Source organism: Carlito syrichta, unplaced genomic scaffold (genome assembly GCF_000164805.1).
Source record: "Carlito syrichta isolate Samal-C Ts95f unplaced genomic scaffold, Tarsius_syrichta-2.0.1 Scaffold309324, whole genome shotgun sequence".
Taxonomy (NCBI): domain Eukaryota; kingdom Metazoa; phylum Chordata; class Mammalia; order Primates; family Tarsiidae; genus Carlito; species Carlito syrichta.
Window position 1 is genome coordinate 42,809 of NW_007253420.1, and position 26,383 is coordinate 69,191.

Sequence of the window (26,383 nt, forward strand, 5' to 3'; positions counted from 1 at the left end):
TAGAAAGTTCTTGAATAGAATCATAGACAATGGAAGATTGGTCTTCTTCGTGGGAACATGGAATACAGCTAATTGAGAAAGGAATAACTCGGTTGCATGGAGGTTAGATTTGCCAACTGACAGTGTTCTGACTAGACCTTTCTTTCCATTTCATCCAAATCTTCCATGCCTGTGCTCCAAGAGATTATCATACTTAATAGAATAGTAACTTCCACCTGGGTGTGCAGAATCTGAGAGACTTGTATTCTTCAGTGCTGCTCTTTTCTAAGATAATATTTTCACATTTTCTAGGGCATTACACTTTTCACCAGCATATTTCGGATAAAACTTTAAAAACAGGATGTTGAGGCTTGTTTCTTTTCCCTAACCCTCAGTTGCTTGATAGTTTGCTTTTATTCTGTATAAAAACCTCCTTTTCATTTATGATGGTAGATTAATTAGTCAAATACTTCTTTTTTTTTCTGAATCAGAGTCTCACTCTGTCGCCCAGGCTGAAGTGAAGTAGCACGTTCACGTCCACTGCAGCCTCAACCTGCCAGGCTCAGGCAATCCTTACATCTCAGCCTTCCAAGTAGCTGAAACTACAGGTGTGCACCATCACACCCAGATAATTTTTGGATTTATTGTATAAACTGTAGAAATGAAGTCTCACTATGTTGCCAGACTGATCGCGAAATCCTAGGCTCAGGCAGTGCTTTCACCTTGGCCTCCCAAGGCTGAGGCAGAAGGACCATCTGAACCAGCAGGCTGAGGATGTGGTGAGCTGTGATTGTATCACTGCACTCAAGCCTGAGCAGCAGAGTGAGATTCTGACTGAAAAAAAAAGACACGAATAATATCTAAATTTGATAACATTTACCTACACCCCCATTCTCACCTCTGCATTTATTCTCCACCATCCTTTGTGCAATTTATAACTTAAAACCTAAACTTATTCATATGTTTAGTCGCATTTAAATATCTCCCTTTACAAAAACCAAAGATTCTTAACATCAGGACTATTCGTGTGCTAGGGCTGTCATAACAAAATCCCACAAGTGGTGATTTTAACAGCATACACTTATTGTCTCACAATTTTGGAGACTGGAAGTTTAAGGTGAAGTTGTCAGCAGGTTGGTGTTTTTCCAAGGCCTCTCTTCTTGGCTTACAGATTGCTGTCTTCTCTCTGTGCCCACATGGTTGTGTCTCTGTGCTGTCTGTGTCCTGATATCCTCTTCTTCCTTTTTTTTTTTTTTTTTTGAGTTGGAGTCTCACTCCATTGGTCAGGCTGGAGTGCAGTGGCACGCTCACAGCCACCCCAGCATCGACCTGCTAGGCTCAGCCAGTTCTTCCACCTCCAGCCTTCCAAGTAGCTGGAACTTCAGGCATGCGCTACCATGTCTGGTTAATTTTTTGATTTATTGTAGAGACGAGGTCTCGCCTAGTTGTCCAGGCTGTTCTCAAACCTGTGGACTCAGGAAATCCCCTCACCTCAGACTCCCAAAGTGCTGGGATTACGGGCTTGAGCCACTGCGCCCAGTCAATATCCCCTTCTTAGAAGGACACAAGTCACATTGGATTAGTGTCCACTCCCACAACTCCATTTTAACCTAACTACTCTTTTAAAGGCCCTATTTCCAAAAATTCAGTCACTTTCTGAACTACTGGGTGATAGGGCTTCAGCCTAGGAATTTAGAGGGGACACAGTTCAGCCTATAACTGCAGGGATACTTAACCTTACTTTTCTTTGGATTTGAGATGACTGATATAAATGTACAGAAATCATCATGTTCTGAGATTAATCCAGTTTTTGTGATATATCAGAATAACTGCACTTATTCTATAATTACTTTATAAAATATATCACAATAGCTTCTCTGATACTTTCTAGATACAAGTATTGCACCAGTCAGGGTTGTTGGTTGTCAATTCTGGTTACCATAAACGTAAAAGAACTATGTTAGAAAGATGTAGGTCCCTCTCAAAATTGATGGGAAAGCCGGAGGAACAGATGGAAGACGAGGTGGGAATCAACCACTGTAAGCCAGACAGGGACCACAGCTACATGTCTTCATGTGAGAAGTCTGGTTATGATGTTGCTTCCACAGTGGGCACTAGCACTGCCATTGCTAGCCATGTTATCACCAGGTCCAGGCACCGAGTCAGCTGCCACCGTCATCACCAGGATTCTCAACTTCCTCTGTGTCATTCACTCTGGGATGAAAGTCCTGTTAGGAGTCAACTGGGGTAGGTACCTGACTTTTTGGTGGGTTGTAAGACCCTGGCTTCCTTCAAAACTCACCGGTAGTAGATGGCCCAAACAGAAGAGAATTGACATGCTGTATCACCAAAAAACCCAGCCTCCTGATTCAAGAGTCTAGTAAGACTAACCATAATGGTTTTCTCTGTCATGTTATACTAAAAGGATCATCTTTCTTTTCATAAAGTAACTTGGAAACTTTAATTTCTGTCACAAAATGTTCATCTAGAAAATGAGCCATTTCTGGATAAAAAAAATTACTGGTGGACATCAGACCCAGTTTGGGGTCCCTATGGAGTTTTATTGTATGTGTTAACTCGACTGGACCACAGGGTGCCCTGATACCTGGTTAAACTTGATTTGCCACATGCCTGTGAGGTTGTTTCTAGATGACTCCATAGACTGAGTAGATGGCCCTCCATAGTGTGGGTGGACCTCAGGAGATCAGGTGAGGGTGTGACTGGAACAAGAGACTTGCCTCCTCTGAGCAAGAGGAAATCTGCCAGCAGACAGCTTTGGACTCCAGCAGCAGCAGTGGCTCCTCCCTGCATCTCCCACAGCCCGCCCAGCCCACAGATTTGGGTGTGCCAGCCTAGGTAACCACGTGGGTCAGTTTCTGGAAATCGCTCTCTGACTCTCTCTCTCTCTCTCTCTCTCTCTCTGTGTGTCTCTCTCTGTGTGTCTCTCTTTCTGTGTTCTCTCTCTTTCTCTCTCTCTTTTTCACTCTGACTCTGACTCTCTCTTTCCCTTTCTGTATCTCTGACTCTCTTCCTTCTTTCTCTCCTCTCTCTCTGTGTCTCTCTTTCCCCCTTCTTTCTCTCTCGCTTCCTCTCTGTGTCTCTCTCTTTTTCTCTCAGTCTCTCTCTCAGTCTCTCTCTGTGTGTGCTCTCTCCGTCTCCCTCTCTTTCTCTGTCTCTCTCTTTTTCACTCTGTCTCTTTCCCTCTCTCTCTGTCTCTCTCTTTCTCGCTCTACTCTCTCTTTCTCTCTTTGTCTCTTTTTCCTGTCTCTCTATCTCACTTTCTCTGTCTCTGTCTGTCTCTCCCTTTCTGTCTGTCTCTCTCTGTGTGTCTCTCGCTCTATCACTGTTCAACTCTGACTCTCCCTTTCTCTCTTTCTCTCTGTCTCTCTCTCTCTGTGTGTCTTGCTCTTTCCCTCTTTCTCTCTCTCCTTTTTCTCTTTGTGTCTCTCTTTGTGTCTCTGTCTCTCTCCCTTTCTTTCTGTCTCTTTCTCTCTCTGCCTCTCTGTTTCTCTCTTTCCCTCTTTCTCTCTCTGTCTCTCTTTCTCTGCCTGTCTGTCTCTCTATCACTGTTCAACTCTGACTCTCTCCCTTTCTCCCTGTCTCTCTCTCATCTCTTTCCCACTTTCACTCCTCTCTCTCTCTCTTTCTGTCCCTCTCTGTGTCTCTGTCTCTCTCTCCCTTTCTTTCCCTCTGCCTCTCCCCTTCTTTGTCTCTCTCTCTTCTTCTCTGTCTCTCTCTCTGTGTGTGTCTCTCTGTCTCTCTTTCTCTGCCTATCACTCTGTTCAATTCTGACCCTCTCCCTTTCTGTCTCTCTCCTTCTCTCTCTTTCTCTCTTTCTCTCTCTCCTTTCTCTCTTTCTGCCTCTCTCTGTCTCTTTCCCTCTGTCTTTCACTCGGTCTTTCTAACTTTCTCTCTCTGTGTCTTTGTCTGTCCCCTTCTTTCTCTCTGTCTCTCTTTCTTTTTCACTCTGTCCAACTTTGACTTTCTCTCTCTCTTTCTGTCTCTGTCTCACTCTGTTTCTCTCTCTCAGTCTCTCTCTTTCCCTCTTTCTCTCTCCCCTCTCTCTTTCTCTGTCTCTTTCTCTTTGTCTCTCTCTGTGTCTGTCTCTCCTCCCCCTACTTTCTCTCTGCCTCTCTCCCCTTCTTTCTCTCTCTTCCTCTCTTTCTCTCTCTCTGTCTCTCTCTTTCTGTCTGTCTTTTTCTCCCCTTCTTTCTCTGTCTCTCTGCTCCCTCCCTCCTTCCCTCCATCCCTCTCTCTCTCTTTCTCTCTCTCTTTCATTCTGTCCGACTCTGACTCTCTCTCTCTCTGTGTGTCTCTTTCCTCTTTCTCTATCTGTCTCTCTCTTCCCCCTTTCTCTCTCTCCCCCTTCTCTCTCTATCTCTTTCTCACTGTCTCACTTTTTCTCTCTATCTCTCTCTGTGTCTTTTCCCCCCTACTTTCTCTCTGCCTCTCTCTTCCCTTCTCTCTCTCTCCCTCTCTCTCTTTCTTTCTCTATCTCTGTCTCCCCTTCTTTCTCTGTCTCTCTCTTTTTTACTCTGTTTGACTCTGACTCTCTCCCTTTCTTTCTCTTTCTCTCTGTCTCTGTCTCTCTTTCCCTCTTTCCCTCTCTCCTCTCTCTTTCTCTCTCTCTGCTTCTTTCTCTCTGTTTCTGTCTTCCTCTCTGTCTCCCTCTCTTTCTCTTGCTCTCTGTCTCCCCTCTCTCTCCCTCTCTTTTTCTATCTATCACTCTCTGTCTCTATCTCCCTTTTTCACTCGGTCTGTCTCTGACTCTCTTCCTTTCTCTCTGTCTCTGTCTCTCTCTTTTCCTCTTTCTCTCTCGCCTCTATCTCTGTGCCTCTGTCTTTGTCTTTTTCTCTGTCTTTCTCTCTCTGTCTCTCTCTCTTCTCTTCTTTCTCTCTATATTCCTCTCTCTCTTTCTCTTGCTCTCTGCATGTCTCTCTCTCTCTTTCTCTCTGTGTGTGCCTCTTTTTGTCTCTCTCTTTCTCTGTCTCTCTCTCTCTCTCTCTCTCTTTCTCTCTGTCTGTCTCTATCTCTCTTTTTCACTCTCTGACTCTCTCTTCCTTTCTCTGTTTCTCTTTCTCTCTCTGTTTCTCTTTCCCACTTTTTCTCTCTCCTTTCTCTCTGCGTTTCTGTCTCTCTGTCTCTTTGTCTCTCTATCTCACTTTCTCTCTCTGTATTTGTCTCTCTCTCTCCCCTTTTTTCTCTCTGTCTCACTCTTTCTGTCTCTCTTTCTTTCTGTCTTTCACTCCCTCTTTCTGTCTCTGTCCCTTTCACTCTCTCCCACCTTCTTTCTTTCTGTCTCTGTCTCTCTGTTTTTCTCTCTCTGTGTCTCTCTCTATCTCTGTCTTTTTCTCTGTCTCCCTCTCTTTCCCACCTCTGTCTCTCTCTCATATACACACACACATGTCACACACATCCTCTTAGTTCTGTTTCCCTAGGGAACCCTGACTAGTACAATCACATTTACAGGATGAGTACTCTGTCTCTTAAGAGTAAGCTGTAGCTGGGCTCGGTGGCTCAGCCTGTAATCCCGCGCCTTTGGAAGGCTGAGGTGAGTGGATTGCCTGAGTCTGCGGGTTCGAGACCCGCCTGGGCAGCAAGACCTCATCTCTACAATAAATCAAAAAATCAGGTGGGTAGCGCATGCCTGTAATTCCGGCTACTTGGAAGGCTGAGGCAGAAGGATCGCCAGAGCCCAGCAGGTCAAGGCTGCGGTGGCCAGGAGCGGTCGCTGCACTCTAGTCTGGGCGACAGAGTGAGACTCCAACTCAAAAAAAAAAAAAAAAAAAGAGTAAGCTGTGTGTTGCATGACTGCAATCTGGTACACGACAGCTCCTTTACATTAAAGCTTTCTTTCGACCATTAGGAAACCCACAGAAACTGAAGAAGGAAATAACTGAGTAGGTCATTTAGTTTTTATATTTTGCTGAGTATTCCTTTGTATTATATTTCTAACTACTTAAAAAGTAGTTATAGCAGGCAATAAAGATTTTTGCTCTCCCCCAGTGGAAAATTATTTAATGTCTTTATAATAAAGACTTATCAGAATTTAGCTTTGCTCATTTTACTCTATTAAACAAAACTTTTCCACTTAATTGCCTCCCTTATTGCTCACTGATTTCCATTACAATACTTGCAGGTGTTCATTGGCCAGAGAGAGAGAGAGAGAGTTACAGCAGGGTTAATTTAATAATTTTACCTTTTATTTCTTCATTTTCTTATTATTCTACTAAAATTTTAGGTAATAGGAGATAGCTAAAATTGAGATTTCCCATATGTTAATTTGTGAATTGAAATTTGGTAAAAACTGCATTTAAAATCACTTGGGGTGATCTTGATGGGATTTATGATGATGAAAGTGCTCGCCCTAAGTGCTGAGGTGATGCCTAGCAAAAGTCTGATGCGTGCTCCTTCCTTTCCTTTTAGAGTATAGAAACTGTCTGTACTTTCAAAACTGTTTTGTTAACAACATAGATGTGATCCTAGAATTATTTCTATAGTACGAATTCTGTGAATTTTAATCCCTGAAAGCTGGAGTATATTTTATTTTATTTTATTTTATTGAGTTGGAGTCTCACTCTGTTGCCCAGACTGGAATGCAGTGGCCACTACCGGCCATTGCAGCCTCGACCTGCTAGGCTCCGGCGATCCTTCTGCCTCAGCCTTCCGAGTAGGTGGAGTATATTTTATTGGGAAAAAAGACACTGAGCCCTACATGAGATCATTCTCTTTTTCAAATGCTTCATACAACTTTACAGTTGTGATTAATGATCGTAACCTGAAGGCCCAGTGAAGGGCATTCTCTCTTAGCAAACTGCTCACTTCTCTTTTATCTAGGTCGTGTCTTACAATCTCTGAAACAAGCATTCCCCGTGTACATAAAAATCTCCTGCACGCTTACTGAAAATGCCAGAGCCTTGGACCACCTCCTAAGGTTTTGAATCAGAAGGTCTGAAATGAGACCAGGGGGTCTGTATTTTAACAAGCTCCTCAAAGTGATTCTGATTCTCCTGAAAGTGATTCTGGCCAAAGATGCACACATTGGCCAACACTTGATATCCAAACATTTTCCACAGATCAGTGCAGCCCACTGAGATTTTGGGACAAGTTTTCTTGTAAACAGAATCATTAGCCCATATTAACTAGGTAGACTAGTTGGGCCTGTCACCTGCCTGTTGCAGCTAGGCACCTTGCTAGTTAGGAATGGATTAGTACCTGCTAGGATTGAATGCACACAACTTTGAGTAGTAGAGAATTTGAGTTTTGCATTGTATATCGTGTAATAGGAAAATAAGAAAATAGACAAAAAGGGAAAAATAATCTATTATCCATCTCTTCTTAACCCTTAATAACATTGTGTTGCATGTGCTTCCCTGATCTTTAAGTGGGTATAAATCTATATAAGCATGTGAGGAAAACACCATAAAACAAAAATTGTGGTTTCCTGTTTATAGACTGTCTTGTAAATGTATAATGTTTTAATTTGCCTCTTCCCTCTCAGTTATAAATTTCTACATAAATAAATGTAAAGCTCCCGGGTATGGTGGCTCATGCCTGTAATCCCAACACTTTGGAAAGTAGAGGCAAGAGGATTGCCTGAGTCCATGGGTTTGAGACCAGCCTGTGAAACTTGGCGAGACCTTGTTGCCACAGTAAATCAAAAAATTAGCCAGGTGTGATGGCTCATGCCTGTAGTTCCAGCTACTTGGAAGGTTGAGGTCGAAGGATTGCCTGAGCCCAGCAGGTTGAGGCTGTGGTTGCCGTGAGCATGCCACTGCACTCCAATCTGGATGATAGAGTGAGACTTCAACTCAAAAAACATAAATAAATAAATAAGCAAAACCATTTTATGAATAAAGTAAGATTTGTTTAACCAACCCCCCCCCCCCCTTTTTTTTTTGAGTTGGAGTCTCACTCTGTCGCCCAGACTGGAGTGTAGTGGCCGCTCCTGGTCACCACAGTGTCGACCTGCTGGGCTCCGGCGATCCTTTCGCCTCAGCCTTCCAAGTAACTGGAATTACAGGTGCCACTACCACACCTGGCTAATTTTTGATTTATTGCAGAGATGAGGTCTCGCTAAGTTGCCCAGGTGGGTCTCGAACCCGCGGGCTCAGGCAATCCACTCACCTCAGCCTCCCAAGGCACGGGATTACAAGCTGAGCCACCGAGCCCGGCACTAACCAAACCCTTTTAGATTAAAAAATGTTTTGGTCCTTATAAACAGTGCTTTCTTTAAATCCATCTATACGCATTTGTCCAATATTTACCTTAACAAGCTTTTGATGCATAGTTATCTATGCTTATGTCTCTTAGAATGATACATGGTACACCTGTACCTTTATGGAGGACAATTGTAGCTCTGGGTTTTGTCTCTTTACCTTCTCATCTCTGGTTCTTTAGGAGAACTGAACTATCATGCCTACCATCCTGCTCTGCCCCATCTTGGGCCAGGAACCTGGTAGGGTTGTAAAACACACGGCCCCCATTCTCCTGTTCCAGACATGTGCTTGTAATCCAAATTGGGCCAGAATATCTTCCCCAGATGTTGCTGATAGAACAAATTGGAGAGACTTATTCTGTCTAATCTTGGCTGTCTTCCCTGACCTTAAGGAGAAAACTGTACAAAGAGCAACTGAGAAAAATATGGAAGGAAGCGGAGAGAAAATAGGAGAGAAAGTGTGTGGGAAGAGGGTGAAGGAGAGAGGGAAAGAGGAAGAAAGGGAGAGAGAGAGAGGGAGGGAGGGATAAAGGGAGAAAGGAAGGGACTGAGGAAAGGAGAGAGGGAATGAGAAGGGAAGGGAGGAGGAGGGAGAGAGGGAAAGGAGGGAGAGAGGGGGAGTGGGGGAGAGGAAGAGAGAGAGAGAGAGCTAGAGAAAGAACATTTGAACCTCTGGATCCAGCCATGCCTGAAAGCTAGCACTACCTCTAAACTCCTCAGTTCTATGGGCCCTTAAATTCTCATTTGTTGCTTAAACTAGTTGATATGTATCTCTGTCATTCATAACCAAAACATCCTTGATTAATTTATGAGGCAGATTAAAAAACTCATAAAATTTCACATTGTATCAATACATTATTTGAATAACCGTACACACCTTTTTTGCTGTTTTATTATTTATTTTAGAGTTGTGGGGTACAAATGAGGATTTATAGCATAAGTAGGCTGTCTGCAGGTGAAGCTGGGTCTTCTAGCGGGCCTTCTCTCCCCTGGTAGTGGACCAGCTGCCCTTTGGGTTGCTACATGCTCCCTCCCTCTTCCCTCCCCTAGCAGTGCCCATTGTCTGTCAATCTCACTGTGAGCTGTGACTGATGTTCAGCACCCGCTATAAGAACATGCTATATTCAGTTCATTGTTTCTATGCTAGTTCACTGAGTATAATGGACTCCAACTGCATCCAAGTAACTGCAAAGGCTGTGATTTTGTGCTTCTTTATGGCTGCATAATACTCCATCATGTATAGATTCCACATTTTCCTTATTCAGTCCACTTCTGGTGGGCAGTAAAGTTGTTTCCGTGTTTTTGCTGCTGGGAACACTATAGCAATGAACATGTGTGTGGAGGTGTCTTTCTGGGAGAGCGATTTATGTTTTTCCAGGTATATTCCCAGGAGAGGGATTGCTGGATAGTATGGAAACTCAATTTTCAGTTCTCTTGGGAATCACCACAGTGCCTTCCATGGAGGTTGAGCTAGCTTGCACACCCACCAAGAGTGCAAGCTGTTGTTTTTCGCCTTGTGAATGATGGCCATCCTTTTTCCTATTGTGTGTTCACTAGTTTAAAATAGATTTTCTGTTCTCGAGCTTACGCGATTTATCACTCATTTCTTTTTAAATATCTAACTTTGCAGCAATACTGCACTTCAGGCAAAACATGACTTTTTTAAAAAAGACCAAAAATTTTCAAAAACACGACAGAGCTCGTATGTTTTCACATTTCAAAATGTTCTATAATATTCTTTCGAGTTCTTCTCAAGGTGCAATGAAAACATGTTTGCAATTGTGAAAGTGCCACTTGGGCGTGTCTTTTCAAGAACACGTGATTGCCAGAAGAGGCTATGAATGATTTCGCGGCACTCTTGGGGTGGGCTGTGGACCGGGTATGGGGAGAGGGCTCCGCAGTTGGGCTCTTGTCCCCATCCTGGCCCTCGCATGGTTTTTGACACACTTGTACAGGAGCATAGAACGATGAGGAAGTGGGAGTGGCATTACTTCCTGAACTAAGGACACCAGTGCTGCTACGTATCTTATTTTTTTTCAATTTCTAGTTTGAAAACTCACATGCCATATTAACAGGAAACATAATGTTCTCCCTAAATCCCTTCCCTCCCAAATCGCCCAAGAACTCTGGGAGGTGACTGAGTTCAAAGGTTCCTCATAGTAAGCAGAGATGGCACTGAAGTCTGCAGTAGCTCCTTCTTGCCACAAGGTGTCGCTGAAGGCAGCGCTTGGCCAGACCATACTCCTTGAGTCCAAACCCCTGTCTAGACATCCGAGACATTTCTCTATAGTTTAATCCCATTCCCTGAGAGTCATCTGTCGTTTTCTAAAACACAGCCCGCCTAAGAGTTTTGCTGGACCCAAAGAAATTCCTAAGAGTTAGGATCGCCCATGTCCAGCCAGCCCTCTCCCTTGAACACTTAGGCCCTGCCATCTTTGAGGGAGGTAGTAAGAGCTTTTTATCTTGATAGAATTTTCAACCACTAGAATATTTGCAATGGACATTTCTGTACTCCGCTTTCCCAAAGTCACATTTTTTCTTAAGCCTATAAAAATAGGTTGGTTATCTCAGTGTGTGTTTTCTAAGAACTAGGATGCTCCCTTACATAAACAGAGTGATCAAATTCAGAGAATATTTACATAAAACTGATATCTAGCTCAGGGTCGATATTAAAATGTCTACAACTATCCCAATACTATGTTTATGGTTAATTTCTCTGCTAGATCCAGTCCAGGGTCATGGATTACAGTTAGCTGTGACGTCTGTTTGGTCCCCTTTAACCTGGAGCAGTCCCGAGCCTTTCTTGATCTTCCTTGACCTCGCTGTTTGAAGAACACAGGCTGGTCTGATTTTACAGAATGTTTTTCCCTTTGCATCTTTCTGAGGTCTCTCATTTTTAGACTGCATTTTTGGCAGAAGTACCATAAAAGTGATGTTGTGTCCTTCTTAGTGATCATGTCAGAAGGTGCATGAATCTACAGAGGGTGGCAAAAAACAATTACACATTTTAAGCAAGAAAAAAACTGTATTAAAATTGTGACACTCATTAGATACCAAAATATGAATACAAGTCACGTTTGACTTCTGCATTTACAAGAAGTACTCAGAGTGGTCACCATCAGCGTCCAGACACTTCTGATGATGGCGGACAACTATGTGAGCAACGTTGACCAAAGTGTCTATTTGTATCACTGTGCATGCTGCTTCCATTTCTTCCTGAAATACCACCAGTGTAGTCGGTTTTTATGGCACACCACATCCTTAAGTCCCCCATTGGTAGAAGTCTAGGGGTGTTAAGTTAAATACCTCTTCAAAAATGGTCTTGTGTTCCTTGAATGACAACTGTGATTCTGCCATTTTCTTTGGCTGTCGCATGGTGATGCTAGCCTTCATTTGATGAATACCATCTTTTGAGCGAACATCATACTACACATTGCTAACATAATTCAATTCAACTTTGAAAAGTCATACATAGATAGCATCTCTATAAAATGTGTGTACTTTCGTGCATCCTTGGTATTTTTTTAATCTGTTGGTCTTGTTAACATTGATCATTTGGTTAAAGTGGTTCCTCCAGTTTCTCCCCTGTACAGTTTTTATTTTCTCCTTTGTAAATAATAAGTTAATGGTGGGAAGAGACTTTAAGATTGTCCATGTGGTTATTTAGTGTTTCTCATAAGGCAGTTAGATGGGTCCTAAGAGTGAATGCACCAAGGGAATAAATTGAAGAAGATGGCTTTTTTATGATCTTGCCTTGGAAGTTGCATAGCTTCACATCTACAGCACTTTTTTGGATGGGCAGTCACATAGGTGCACTCAAATTCAAGGTGAGGGAACATAGCGCCCATGACTCAGTGGGTGGGCCGTCAAGGTCATATTTAAGAAAAGCATTATGAGTTGAAAGTGTTATTGCAGCCATCTTTGAAAAATTCTGTTGGCCACTCTGGGCAGGGCCAAGTCTATGGAGTCACAAGCCCTTTCTCCCAGCACTACCCTCCTTCCTCTCTGTATGTATAGTCTAATTTCCGGTCTCTGTGAACCTTTCTTTTAAGACTGAAGTTCTCAGGAGACCCCTGACACTCACCTCCAGTGGATCTGTAGGGGCTCAGTTGCTTTGTGTGATTCTTGCTGCCACCATGCAGTGCAACAATGCAGAAGATGAGAGGTGGCACATGCCTCTGAGCCGTGTCAGCAAAGAAGAGACACTGGTCAAGAAAGACCCCACGTTGTCCTCTATCCCAGGACCACTTAAGAACAGTGGGTGACCCTCCAGTCTCCTGGATTCCAGTTTTCTTTGAATGCCACTTTTACACACTGGTCTCAGGACCCGTCCCAGCTAACGGCTGGCTTCTTCCACCCCCTGCTGCAAGACCACCTAAGCTCCATATTGTGCATGTGATTGCTGGGTTGGGGAGACTTTGTGAGTTCTGTGTTCCACACATGGACTAGAACTCTGCTCTGCTCCGAGAATGGGCTGTGACTTTGCAGACTCTCTACTTGTGAGGTGAATTTGATAGGAATTGGGGTATTGGTAAAGGCAGTAATCTGCCCTAACATTTTGATCTAGTGTGCATTAGCAAACAAAACAAAACAAAAAAAAACACTACTTTTATGAAAGAATATGATTTGCATATGCGCACTACAAATGGGCAAAAAATTTGAATAAACCATTTCACCAAAGAAGACATAGTATGTCAACTAAATACTTTAAAAGGAGCTCAACCTCTTTAGTCAGTAAGGAAATGCACGTCGGAACCACAATGAGATGTCATTATACACCCTTCAGGATGATCACACTTAAGAAGACTGACCACCTCAAGTGCTGGCAAAGATGTGAAGCAATTGAAATTTTATACACCCCTGGTGAAATGTAAAATGGTAAATCACTATGGAAAACAAGGCAACAGTTATTTATTTTATTTTTAATTTTTCCCTACTCACCTCATGCTCCGTCAGTTTCTTTAAAAAGATAAACATACATCAGCCAGGCATTGTGGTGTGCTGTGTTCCCAGCTACTCAGGAGGCTGAAGTCAGAGGATTGCTTGAGCCAGGAGTTTGAGGCCAACCTAAGCAACATAACAAGACCCTGTCTCTAATTTAAAAAAAAAAAAAAAAAAAAGTCGGGCTCAGTGGCTCAGCCTGTAATCCCGCACCTTTGGGAGGCTGAGGTGAGTGGATTGCCTGAGCCCGTGGGTTTGAGATCCGCCTGGGCAACTTGGAGACCTCATCTCTACAATAAATCAAAAATCAGCCAGGCATGGTAGCGCGCACCTATAGTTCCAGCTACTTGGAAGGCTGAGGCGGAAAGATCGCCGGAGTCCAGCAGGTCGAGGCTGCGGTGGCCGGGAGCGGCCACTGCACTCCAGTCTGGGCGACAGAGTGACACTCCAACTCAAAAAAAAAAAAAAAAAAATTATCCATACATCTAACTTATGATCCACACATCCCACCCAAGTATTTATCTAATATAAATTAAAGCATATAAATATACAAAGATTTGTACATAAATGTTCACAGGGTCTTGATTTATAATAGCCAAAAACTCGAAACAACCCAAATTTCCATTAATAGGTGAATGGATAAACAAATTCGGGTAAGTCCATGTGATGGAATGCCATTCTGAATTAAGAAAATGGACTATTGATATGAGAAGCAAAATGGATGGGTCTCAAAATAATTGTGCTGATTGAGAGAAACTGGACACAAATAAACTCATCCTGTGTAATTCCACTTATATTAAATTCTAGAAAATACAGACTAGCCTACAGTGTCAGGTACCAAATCAGTGGGTGATTGGGACTGGGAGAAACAGTGGAGAGAAGAGGGGGAAGGATTACAGATGGAAACTTGGCATTTGTGAATATCTCCATTATCTCAATCGAGAGGATGATATCACAAGTGTATACACAGGCTGGAACTCATCAAATTGTGAGCTTTTAATATATGCAATTGGCCAGGCATGGTGGCTGATACCTGTAAGCCCAGCACATAGGGAGGCCAAGATAGGAGGATTGCTTGAGCCCAGAAGTTCAAGACCAGCCTGGGCAGCATAGCAGGACCTTATATCTACAAAAAAAAAAAAAAATTCTCGGGACATAGTGGCACATGCCTGTAATCCCAGCTACTTGGGAGACTGAGTCAGAAGGATGAATTGAGTCCAGGAGGTCGAGGCTGCAGTCAGCTGTGATCACAGTGAGATGCTGATTCGGAGAGGAAAAAAGTACAATTTGTTGACTATCAAAGAAACTTCAATTAAAGGAAAAATAAAGAGTGCTATTCTTATATCTGTGCACATGCTTGTCATATGAATGTCCCAGTTCACAAGCTGGAGGATAAAAATGAGGTCATATTTCTCTTTGAGGGACTCCCATTCTGTGGACCCTTTGATCTCCACTGTGATAAACTGAAGAACACGGTGGGGATTTCTCCCAAAAGGGCTGTAGTCCCCACTGTCAGGAAATCGAATGGTCCATGGAAGCAGCCCCTTTGCTGCTGCTCCCGCCAGTGGGTCTGCAAGGTCCCAGGTAAGGAGAGGCCTGACACCAGTGCACACCATGCCTGGAACACGCACATTCCTCCCAGAGTGCATCCAAGGCTGCACGCCATCTGCTTCTTTAATGCACAGATTATTTGCTCCATGTAAGTGACCCAGGATACCATGGCAAGCAGGGCTGCATTTGATAGTGTGATTGTCCAAATCTAGATTCTTCAGTCTTACCTAGTCCCACAGGAGGGCCCCATCTAAATGTCTTTCTCCCAGAAAACTTTTCTTGTTTTGCTTTTTTGAGGGAGGGACTGACTAACTGTACACATAGTCAATGTTTATTGTTCTCTATAATCCTTAAAATCCTAGGCTGGAGCATCTGTCACAGATCTAAAGTGACCTCAAACTAATCTCTGGGGATATTGGATGGTTACCAACTTTATCTGTATAAATAATCCCATAACGTTTTCCAAAATGAAGAGCACCGAGCCCAAATGTAATACTGTCTTCATCTCCAGGGACCGAGGCTGCCATTTTCTGTGCAAAAGTCTTCCTCAGAGAAGCATGACATACCCAGGGGACAGGACTTTGGAACTGGCTTTGGGATAGGTCACAGATTGGGCTCTCAGTATCCTCTGGTAAGGGGAATGCAGAGGGTCTCAAGAAGGGTCCTCAGAGCCTGGCCTGTGCCAGCCACCCTTCCTAGGGAAGTTGCCCCATGGATGCTAAATTCTAAGAGTTAAGTCAGAAGTGGAGGGTGGCTAACTCATAGGGGAAGGCCAGAGGTGAGAGCAGTTAATGTTCTCCAGTTCCCTGATGTTTTAAACATCCAAACAGACAGACACACAAACACACAGCAGGATGGGGAGTGTGTAGGAGGAAGCTAGCCAGTCCAGCAAACCCCACTCATGTCCAGGTATGCTGTGTTTAGACCAAGTTCAGTGGCAGAGAAGAGTGAAGGACTTCCTCTGGGTGATGAGATTGCCAGGCTGAAGATGCATGTCTGCTGCAAGCTGCCATCCAAAGCTGCCTAAAAACGAGGGATGGTGTGACTCCTGCGGTGTGTTTGGTATTTCCCAAACTGCCCTGTGACCACCCTCACTGCAGCTCAGGGCTCTGTGTAAACCCAACCCCCGTCAATCCCTTGGCATACCTTCACCCATGGAGGCACAGGCAGGACCGGGAGCCCCCACTGCCTGCCCCCTGTCAGGAGGGCTTTGACTTGGTGGCCAAAAGGGATTCACGTGAGTTTCTGACCGCCTGTCCTATGACTGCCTCCCTCATTCCTGCACATTTGGGGGACTATGTCAGGTAGCAACCGGAAGAGGAGTGAGGAACACAATGACCAGTGTACAGAGACGCCCACGCTGCCCTCACCTTTCCCAGCTGCAGCAGCCTGGAGTTTGACACCTTCAAGTTGGTCTCATGTCAGAGCCAGCACAGTTAGGCATGGGCCACTTTGAATGCATAGCTCATATGTCCACACGGTTATTGGTTTTATGAATTTTTTTTTTTTACAGCAAATACAGAATTGCTATGCCAGAGTTCCCCTTGAGCTCCCAAGAAAAACAGTTACACGAATAGGTGGCACTGTGTCTTCCAGAAGCTTCTACCCTGGAGTTTCCAGGATTTATGGAAGTGCATTGTTTCCACCAAAAGGCCAAAAGACCTCAATGAGGTACAGACAGGGCAAATAGGTCTCTAGTTAGCAGCAAGCTTTGCCATGAAAAGGTTAATGGAGGTGTGAGAAAAGCCTAGAATCTCAAATGAAAACGTGTGATGATCTGTGCTCTGCGGTTCATAGCACCAATTACTAAAGTTGTGTGTAATCCTTTGTATTTTATAACACAGTGCAATTCTATGGATTACAGTGTTGAAAAATCTATATGATAGAACAAGACACTGAATCAGTTAAGATGCTTTGGGCTGAATGTAACTGAAATCATAACTCAAAATGGCTTAAACAATAAAGACATTTATTATCCCCTAACAGGGGATCCAGGATTAGTGGGCTTCAGGGCTGGCCAGTTCAGCAACTCTGTGATTTCTTCAGAGACCAGGCTCCCTAGATTGCTTTTCTAATACCCCTGAGTTGGTAACATCAGAAGGTTGGTATCCCCAGGCAGGGGTCTTTCTTCTTCTCCTCTAGTGAGATAGAAGGACAGGGTGAATGTGAGTCCTTCTCAGTCTCCTCAGCCAACCTGGACCACAACACACCTGAACTGGTAGCTGTGGCCATGGAAAAGACAAGCGGTTATTGGTTTGTTGTCGAGTGCTTCCCAGTGAATGCTGGGTCTAGAGTCTAGCGCTTCCCATCTGATGCTGGGAATGGATCACAAGCATGGAGATATTGACTCCATTAGGCATTGGAGCTGTCATTTGTTCTTAACCAGAAGTCACTGTCACATCTGGCCAGCCAGAGTGACCTCTTTGATTTATCCCCCAGTGCTATGGGGTTTTTATTATATATTTTTATTTTATTTTGTAGTGATGTGGTCTCGCTGTTTCCCAGGCTAGACTTGAACTTCTGGGCTCAAGCAATCCTTCCACCTTGGCCTCCCAAACTGTTGTGATTATAGGTATGAGCCACTCTTCCCAGCCTAATACTGTTTTTTTTTGTATTTGTCAACACGCGTGTGCGCACACACACACACACACACACACACACACACACACACACACAAACACACACTCTTAGGCTAAGAAACACTGTCTTGGAGGAAATAGGAGCACTACTACCCTCCAGGTGAGGGACACAGCCCTATCCTAGGAGCAGGGGCAGGTGTGGAGCAGAAGTGTGTCTCTTACTAATATCAAGGTAGAAGAGAAGAAGGGGGTGTGGATAGGAAACCTCCGTGCCCACCACAGACCAACAGGATGTAAATACAATACAAATCCTAGTCATTTATTAGACATGTAAAAATTAGGTCAAAATTTCCTCAAAAGAACTGTTGAAAAAAATCTCCCAAATGGCAAAGATTACAAAACTAAGAAAAAACACTGAATAAATGCAGCGTCTGTCAAAGTGGAATTCAGTTTTAGGTAAAGCAATCTGATGAATTTTTAAATTTCCATATTATGTAGAATATGTCTATATATATATGAATATCTCTTATGTACTTCCATGATTTTAATATCCTTAGTAGAATATTTAGATATTTTATTGTTTAAGAGTAGATACTACTCATAAAGTCATCATCCATGGCAGGCAAGAATTATATTAGTTCACTTAATCTTCACTATAGACCTATGAGGAGGTATACTTTTTTTTTTTTTGAGTTGGAGTCTCACTGTGTCACCCAGGCTGGAGGGCAATGGAACGCTCCCGGCCACCGCAGCCTCGACCTGCTGGCTCCGGCGATCCTTTGGCCTCAGCCTTCCGAGTAGCTGGAACTATAGGTGCGCGTTACCACGCCCGGCTAATTTTGTTTTTGATTTCTTGTAGAGATGAGGTCTCGCCAAGTTGCCCAGGCAGGTCTCGAACCCGCGGGCTCAGGCAATCCACTCACCTCAGCCTCCCAAAGGCGCGGGATTACAGGCTGAGCCACCGAGCCCGGCTAGGAGGTATACTTTTATACCCATTTCGTAGATGAAAAAATTGAGAAGTAGAGAAGCTAAGTAATTTTCCCAAGAAAACACAGCTTAAGCACCAGAACCTGTGATTGTACCCAGTCAGTTTCATTCCCAAATTCTTTTCCTTATAGTTTGATTCAGGATGCTCCAGAAGAGGCAGTGGCCTAATCTAGTGGATATTAAACTTTTGTCTATGAGCCATGGTGAAAGAATACAATTCTTGTTATGATCTAATGCATATATACTATTAGATCTCAGTGGCACTTCCAACAATATTAGAATCAGGCCTCTAGAATGTTAGGTCAGGCCCGCTGGGGTGTGCTTGTGTCTGGTGTGCAATTCGGTGCCACAAGAAAGATGCAAAAAATTGAACAGAAGTTAGAATAGAAAATATAGTTTATTTAAAAACTAAACAGAGAGAGAGAGAGAGAGAGGGTTATTGATTCACCTCTCCAAGATAGGGGAGGGGCCAAAGCTTAAGAAAACATGGCCACACCATAGCTTAGCAAGGCAATGGAGGCTGGTTGCTCCTGGCTAAGTCCTTTTTATCCTTCCCTTTGATGGAGAAAGGTCATTAAGGTGATTGGGTGGTAGTCTGCTCCACATCATCATGAAGGGGCAGGTAAGCGCAGGCATTGACATCAGGTGATGGACAGCAGGCAGATAGGTGGGTTAGTCATATGATTGCTGCCATGGTGGTAGGCTAGATATCTGAGAAGTGACAAGGGGAAGGGTTTTTCCTGAAGAGACCTGTCAGACATTTTCAGTCCACAAGCTCCTTAGCTAAAAGGTAGTCTTATTATCATTGCTATGGCTTCAGTCAGCTAAGGGGTGACCTTTGACCTTCTGCCTTTGAAGAGGAAACTGAATGTTTCTTAGAGATTATTTCGCTAAACCATGAATTGAAAGATTGGGCTTTCCTTGTCTTGCATCTGGTGGAGATTTGCTGAGGGGGTGGTGTAGGCTGTAGCTTGGTCTGCAGTAAAATGTCTGAACACTTTCTAAAACCTGCCTTCTGGAAATATATCTATGTCTAACCTGTGCTAGATTCAAAGTGTGTCAATCTAAGCAAAAATGGGTATGCTGAGGCAAAATGTGAACTAAGCTTATTCTAAGTTTCTTGGAGTCCCCCCTTTCACACACTGAAAACAAAAACATCTTGAAACAATACTTACTAGGGAGGAAAGCATTCTGATATTTCTATTTCATTACATTCTGTCCTATGTTCTATTCTTTAAAAAGCTTGTTGTGACCCAAGCAATTAATTCTGGTCCTAACAGTGGGTCATGACCTACAGTTTAAAAAACCCTGGTCATATAATTGGATTGATTACAGTGATTGTGGTGATGACCTCAGATGATCTGTGGCGTTTTAGTCCATTTGGGCTGCTATGCAGAGTACCATAAGCTGAGTAGTTTATAAAAAGCAGACATTTATTTCTCACAGTTCTGGAGGCTGGGCAGTCCAAGATCAAGGTGCTGGCAGATTTGGTGTCTGGTGAGGGCTTGCACCCTAGCTCACAGAGGGTCTGTGTTGACACATGGTGAAAGGGAAGATGGAATTCTCTGGAGTCCTTTCTATAAGGGCACTAATCCCACTAAAAACAGCATTACTCCCATGACCTGATAACCTCCGGAAGGCACCACCTGCTGACACCGACATTTATCTTATTGCTTTAAGTTTTCTATTTGAGTTTCTAACTCCTCCTCCTCCTTTAGATTACATATCTGGCTGTCTGCCTTTGTTTGTTTTGTTTTGTTTTTAGTCAGGATCTCAATCTGTTGCCTAGGGAGTGGCAATTTCACAGCTCACCACAGCCTCAATATCCTGGAGTGAGGCAATCCTTCTGCCTCAGCCTTCTGAGTAGCTGGGACTATAGCTCATGCCACCATGCCTGGATACTTTTTGAATTTGTAGAGATAAGGTCTCACTCTGTTGCTTAGGCTGGTCACAAACTCCCGGGCTTAAGCAGCCCTCTGGTCTTGGCCTCCCAAAGTGCTGAGATTATAAATATGAGCCACCATACCTTGTCTTTGTTCTTTTACTGGTCTCTTGTTTCTTCACTGGGCATGGTTCTGCCTGAAATCCAGCTTAGGCTCAAAACATTCAGCCTACCAAAGCCTGGCCTGGGATGGAAATTAACACATATTCAGTGTCTACCATGGGCCAGATGTCTGTGCCCTCAGGTAATCTCACAATAATCCTACAAAGATGGGAACATTTCCTCATCTTACAGATAAGAAAAAGGTCTTGGGAAAGTGAAGTGGTTGGGCCATGTTCCACACTTGGCCAAGGGTGACACCAGGATGAGAACCAAGGTCTCTCTGGCTCTGGAGCCAGTGATTCACCCTCCTAACTCACCCGTGTGCTGAGTTCCCAAAGGCCCATATTGTCACTTTTCTCTGTGTCCAGGCCTGGCGCTCCTTCCCAAACCCCACTGGCTGCTGACTGAATTATTGTCCAACCCTAATGGGCCTTGAATCACAGAGAGTTCAGCCAAGTGACTCCAGACATTGTGCTGTTCCGAAGTACTTGCTGCCATTTCCTTCTAAGTTAAACTAATCAGTGTTTGTTCAAAGTAAAAAAAAAAGTGATTCTGTATTCGTGCCAACATTGTTAGAAACTTGCATTAAAGCAAGACGAATGGGTCGAGGGACACAGGCTGTCGCTACGTGAAGTACTGAATCTTCCACCATTAGTGAGTATCAGTCCAGTGTTATCACTGCAGGGTGGGCACCAGGTGTCTCACACTGGGCTCCTTTGCTCCCCGCCTTCTGGCTTGGAGAAGTGAAGTGGCTTGGGCCACGTCCCACACTTGACCAAGGGTGACGCTAGGACGAGAACCAAGGTCTGTCTGGTTCCCCCTTCATCCCCTCATCAGCCTGCCTGTGAGGTCATAGCATGTTCTGGGTTCAGGCCCCAAGAATCATATTAAGGGTCTTGACTGACCACAGAACTCAATATGAGATGAAGATATGAAGTGGCCATCAGGTGAGTGAGTGCAATTCTATACTGCAGTAACAACCCATGGCATCAGTTGCAGATCTTGGAGTAGTACAGATACAAAACAATTGTAAGGAAGTATAGAACAACCAAAGCCATGTGCTCCAGGGAGTCACAGAGTAAAACATGGAGATGGAGGATAGAGGACAGAGGAGAGGCTGCCTTGGAGATAAACACTGTTTTACCAGCAGGACACTGGTCGGTGGAGAGGAAAGCCAACACTCCAGCTGGGCTTGATGGCAACTGTGGAAGCAAAGGAAAGAAGAGGAAAAATATGGTCCGACTAGCATCTTTTTTTAAATCTTAGTTTTAAATATGTGGGGTATACTCAGAGTTAGGTATACAAATGGTCATTGTACAGGTAAAATTTGGGCCTCACTTTGGTCCCACGTCACCTGGTTTGAGATCAGGTAACCTTATCGATGAAGTGTGCCCTCCCCGGCAACTTCCTCACCTGGCAGTGTCCCACGACTGCCAATCCCTTTCTTATAGTATTATGATAATTGTTCAGGGTCTGCTTACAAGTGAGAACATGTGGTACTCAGTTCTTTGTTTCTGTGATAGATCACTGAGTATTATAAACTCTAACTCCATCCAAGTTGCTGCGAAGTTCATAATTTTGTCCTTTTTTATGGCTGTGTAATATTCCATCATGTACATGTACCACATTTTTTTAATCCAGTCCACTTTTAATGGGCAGTACGGTTGGTTCCATGTTTTTTCTATTGTGAATAATACTGCAATAAACGTGTGCGCAGGTATCTTTTTTGTATAATGATTTGAGTTCCTTCAGGTTTATTACCAGAAGGGATACTGCTGGGTCATATTGAGAGGTGGATTCTTAGATCTTTTAGAAATGGTCAAACTGTTTTCCAAGGAGCTTGTACTAGTTTACACTCCCACCAACGGTGTAGAAGTGTTCCCTTTCTCCGGATTCTCTGCAGCATCTGTTGTTTTTTGAGTTATTGATGATGGCATCCTGACTGGAGTTAGGTGGTATCTCAGCATGGTTTTAATTTGCATTTCGTTGATGTTTAGTGAGGTTGAGCATTTCTTCATGTATCTGTTGGCTGCTCGTGTCTTCTTTTAAGAAGTGTGTCTTCATATCTTTTGCCCACTTTTTAATAGGGCTGCGTGGTTTTTTCTTTTCAGCATATTTGAGTTCTTTGTAGAACCTGGATGTTAGTCCTTTGTCGGATATACAGTCGGCAAATGTTTTTTCCCATTCTGTGGACTGTCTCCTGGCTCTCTTGATGGTTTCTTTGGCTTTGCAGAAGCTCTGACTCCATCTTTAAAGGTTAAAAAATATCCCCTCTTGGTTTCTATTGCACACAGGGGACGTATGTGAGAATATGACTCAGCCTCCCGGGAAGAATCTTCCTCTTCATGGCTCATCTAGAGGTGACTGGGCTGTGAGGATGGACACAATCTCCCAAGCTCACAAAGGACTGAAGCAGGGCATGAATCCCAATGTATTGTTTGCCCAACTAGTAAATAACAGTGGTGTTCAGAGGCAGTAACGATCTGACTCCTCCCACCTATCTTTTTTGAGTTGGGTTCTCTCTCTGTGACCCAGGCTAGCATGCAGTGGTAGGACCACAGCTCACTGCCGCCTCGACTTCTTGGGCTCAGGTAATCCTCTTGCCTCAGCCTCCTGAGTAGCTGGGACTATAGGCATGTGCCACCATGCCTGGCTAATTTTTAATTTTTTTAATAGAGTTGAGTTCTTGCTATATTGCCTAGGCTGGTCTTGAGTGCATGTGCTCCAGTAATCCTCTCACCTCAGCTTCCTAAAGCACTAAGATTACAGGAATAAGCCAATGCACTTGGCAAAAATGAAGTTTAAAATTCACTTCCTTAGATGCATTAGCCTTATTTCAAGTGCTCAATAGCCCCATGGGCCTGGTGGCTACTTTACTGGGCAGTACAGGTATAGAACATTTCCAACGTGGCAGACAGAATAGACGGCTCTCCTCTAGGGCTCGGGCATTTCCGGTTCTACCAGTAAAAGCCTTCAGTGTTCCAGCTGTGGACACGGCACATTTCTCTGGGATGGGAATATCAGTGTTCCAGCTGTGGCCACAGCACATTTCTCTGGGATGTGAACAAATGGATAGCATGTAATTCTGCCTGGAACATCTCTAAATTATCCAATTATATCCCATTTGATCACTGAGCAAAGCTTCCTAATCGATCATGTCTGAATTCTTAGATGCTCACACCCAAATTTCAATGACTGTTAGTCCAGTCATATGTTCATCCATACACCAGGCCACCAGGCATACGCAAGTCTCTTGGTTGGTGACCATCTTGCCCATTTCACATGACATTCTCTGTTTTTTTCTGTTGCTGGAAGTCCTGACCACGGTGCCCTATCAAACTGTGTTCTAAAGTTCAGACCCCCTTTCACAGAGCAGCAATATCAGTTTGAGCTGACTGCCCAGCCAGGGTGGCACCCTCTAGCCCTCTGGCAGATGTGGCCATGTGGCTCTTATCAATGGAGTGATGAGGAGGCTGTCGCTTCCCACATGGGTGTTTTAAGAAGCATGATTGCTTCCTTTCTTTCTTACCCTGTCTGAGTTGAAAGAACTTGGTAGCATCAGGGGATAGTGGGTCATGAATGGAAGGGGAAAGGGTCACTGGACTACGAACACCAGGGTGAAAAGCTGCAGCCCATGAAGAATCCTGCAGTGAACTGAGTGTGAGGAAAACCTCTGAGATTGGTTTGTTTGTTTGTTTTGAGTTGGAGTCCCACTTTGTCACCCAGGCTGGAGTACAACGGCACGATCACAGCTCATCCCAGTCTTGACCTCCTGGGCTCAGGCTATCCTCCTGTCTCAGCCTTCTGAGAAGTTGGACTACAGGCACGTACCACCACACCTGGCTAATTTTTAAATTTTTTGTAGAGATGAGGTCTCCCTGTGTTGTCCAGGCTGGTCTCAAACTCCTGGACTCAAGTGCTCCTTCGCCTCCCCCCATATGGTACCCTTTCACAGAATTTCTAATGCTTACATATAAAAGGTGCAAATCCCTCCCAAAGTGCTGGAATTATAGGTGTGAGTCACTGTGCCTGGCCAATTTGGGGTCCTATTTTCTACATTTGCTAGGATTTGTCTAGCATTACCCTAACTGATACCTGCTCCACATCCTTACATCCTCAACCTTCTTGCCTTAAATTCCATCTCTTGCTGCTCCCCCAGGGGTCCAGTTCTCCTGAGCCTTGGAAGAGAGGCTGCTCATTTTTCCACGGCCCAGACACCATGGGGTTGGGAGATGGCGATGACATTTTCAACTTCCAATTTCATCTTGCAAACCACTTCACATGTGAAATGGATACCATCCAACTTTCTTCCTAACCAGTGCTCAGTACCTGGGATTGGCATCAACATTGGTATATGGTCTGCCTGTGCTCAGTGACAGCGTTTGAGGATGAGAGGGAATATGAGGGCACCTGTGTTCAGCAGTTCAGCACAGTATGACCCCTGTGCCCCACCCTCCCTATTCACCTGATCTCCCCCTGAGCAACTTTTTTTGTTTTCCCAAATGAAAAAGTCCTCAAAGAGAAATATTTTGTGGATGTGGAAGAGGTGAAACAAAAACAACAAAAGCACTAAAAGGCATCAAAATGGATGAGTTCAAAAACTGCTTGGAACAATGGAAAAAGTGTCTCGATAGGTGTATTGCATCCAACAGAGGGTACTTTGAAGGTGACTGGAGTTTATAAATAAATTCCATTGTTTTGGGTACCCTGTAGAATTGGCATCAGTGTCTATGTCAGCCTCAAGAAATGTGCGAAGCCATGTGTACATGAACCTCTCTGCTCACCCTCCCCGCCTGATCCCTCTTGCTAATCCCACCTCTCCTCTCCCCTTCCCCCAGCTGCCTTGTCCATTCCATTCCCATGGAGTGACTCAGCAGGGGTCATCAGTGCTAAGAGCCCTCACCTGGAAAAACCGAAGGCCATATGGGACCCTTTCGCAGAATTTCTAATGCTAACATATAAAAGGTACAACGCTCTAGTTTGTTAAGTCTTTACTTGATGTGATAATTTGCTGATGCTTCATTTTAGGGTTTTGGAAAAAAATTTACTTTTTAATCTTTTGTTTCTGAAAACAGTCTTAAAATTCAATGGTCTTCTTTCATATCTCAAATATTACAATGTAATTGGTGGTTTAAGGCCAGCAGGCTGTCTGAAAAGAACTCGCTTTTCCATAAAGCTTTCTACGTGTCTTTGCCACTTATTAGATTTATAGCTGATTCTTTCAAAGCTGACTGTGACCTTGACCCGCAGGCAACAGTAGCAGAATATCAATTTTTCGGAAGGCAGTGACACTGCCTTTCTTGGACAAAGTCTGCATCTACCACCAAGAATGGCTCTAAAAAACATTGCTGAGCGAATGCAGATGGTCAGAATACCCCCCCCCCCATGACCATGACCGTATCCCCCTTTCTTTCTTTTGATTAGTTGTTCTAGGTTGGCTGCCTTGGCCTCTAGCTGTCCCTGCGTTCTCTGACACTCAAATCCTCTGTCTGATAGCGAAAGTGTGCCTCCCAAGATGGCGCTCTTGAGCTGCCCTGAAACTCCTTCAGACACTCTCAGGACCCAGATGAACCAACAGAAAAAAGGCCTTCGCTGAAGACCTACCAGGGTGCAGTGTTCCTGGGTGGCCGCAGCAGTGCCGGAAATGGCAGTGTATACAGCTGCCCTTTGTAGAACAGTGGCTTCCCTCCAGGGCCCATGCAGGGATTTCAGACAGTGGCTGTCGGGCAGGGCTGGCCTGCAGGGTTTCAGCTGGAGTATAGCTGGCATTGCTTCATTTCTGGGTAGGTAACACAGGAAAGGGAACCTAGCTTCATGTAGGTTTTATTTTTTTAAGAATGAAACAGCAACACCTGTAAACAACTGCTGTCACAGGCACCTTTTTCGTTATCTTTAGAACATTCTGAATCAGAACACATTGTTGAAGAGGGCAGAATATCAGAAAATGGAAGTGTCTTAATGATATAGCCCCTAAGTAATTTAATATATGTGCGTAAGACTTTTTAAAGGGGTTAAACCAAAGTCAAATCCCTAAGGAGACAGAGGTCGCCCTACTGCCCGAGTGATTGTCATCGATCTTTGTGT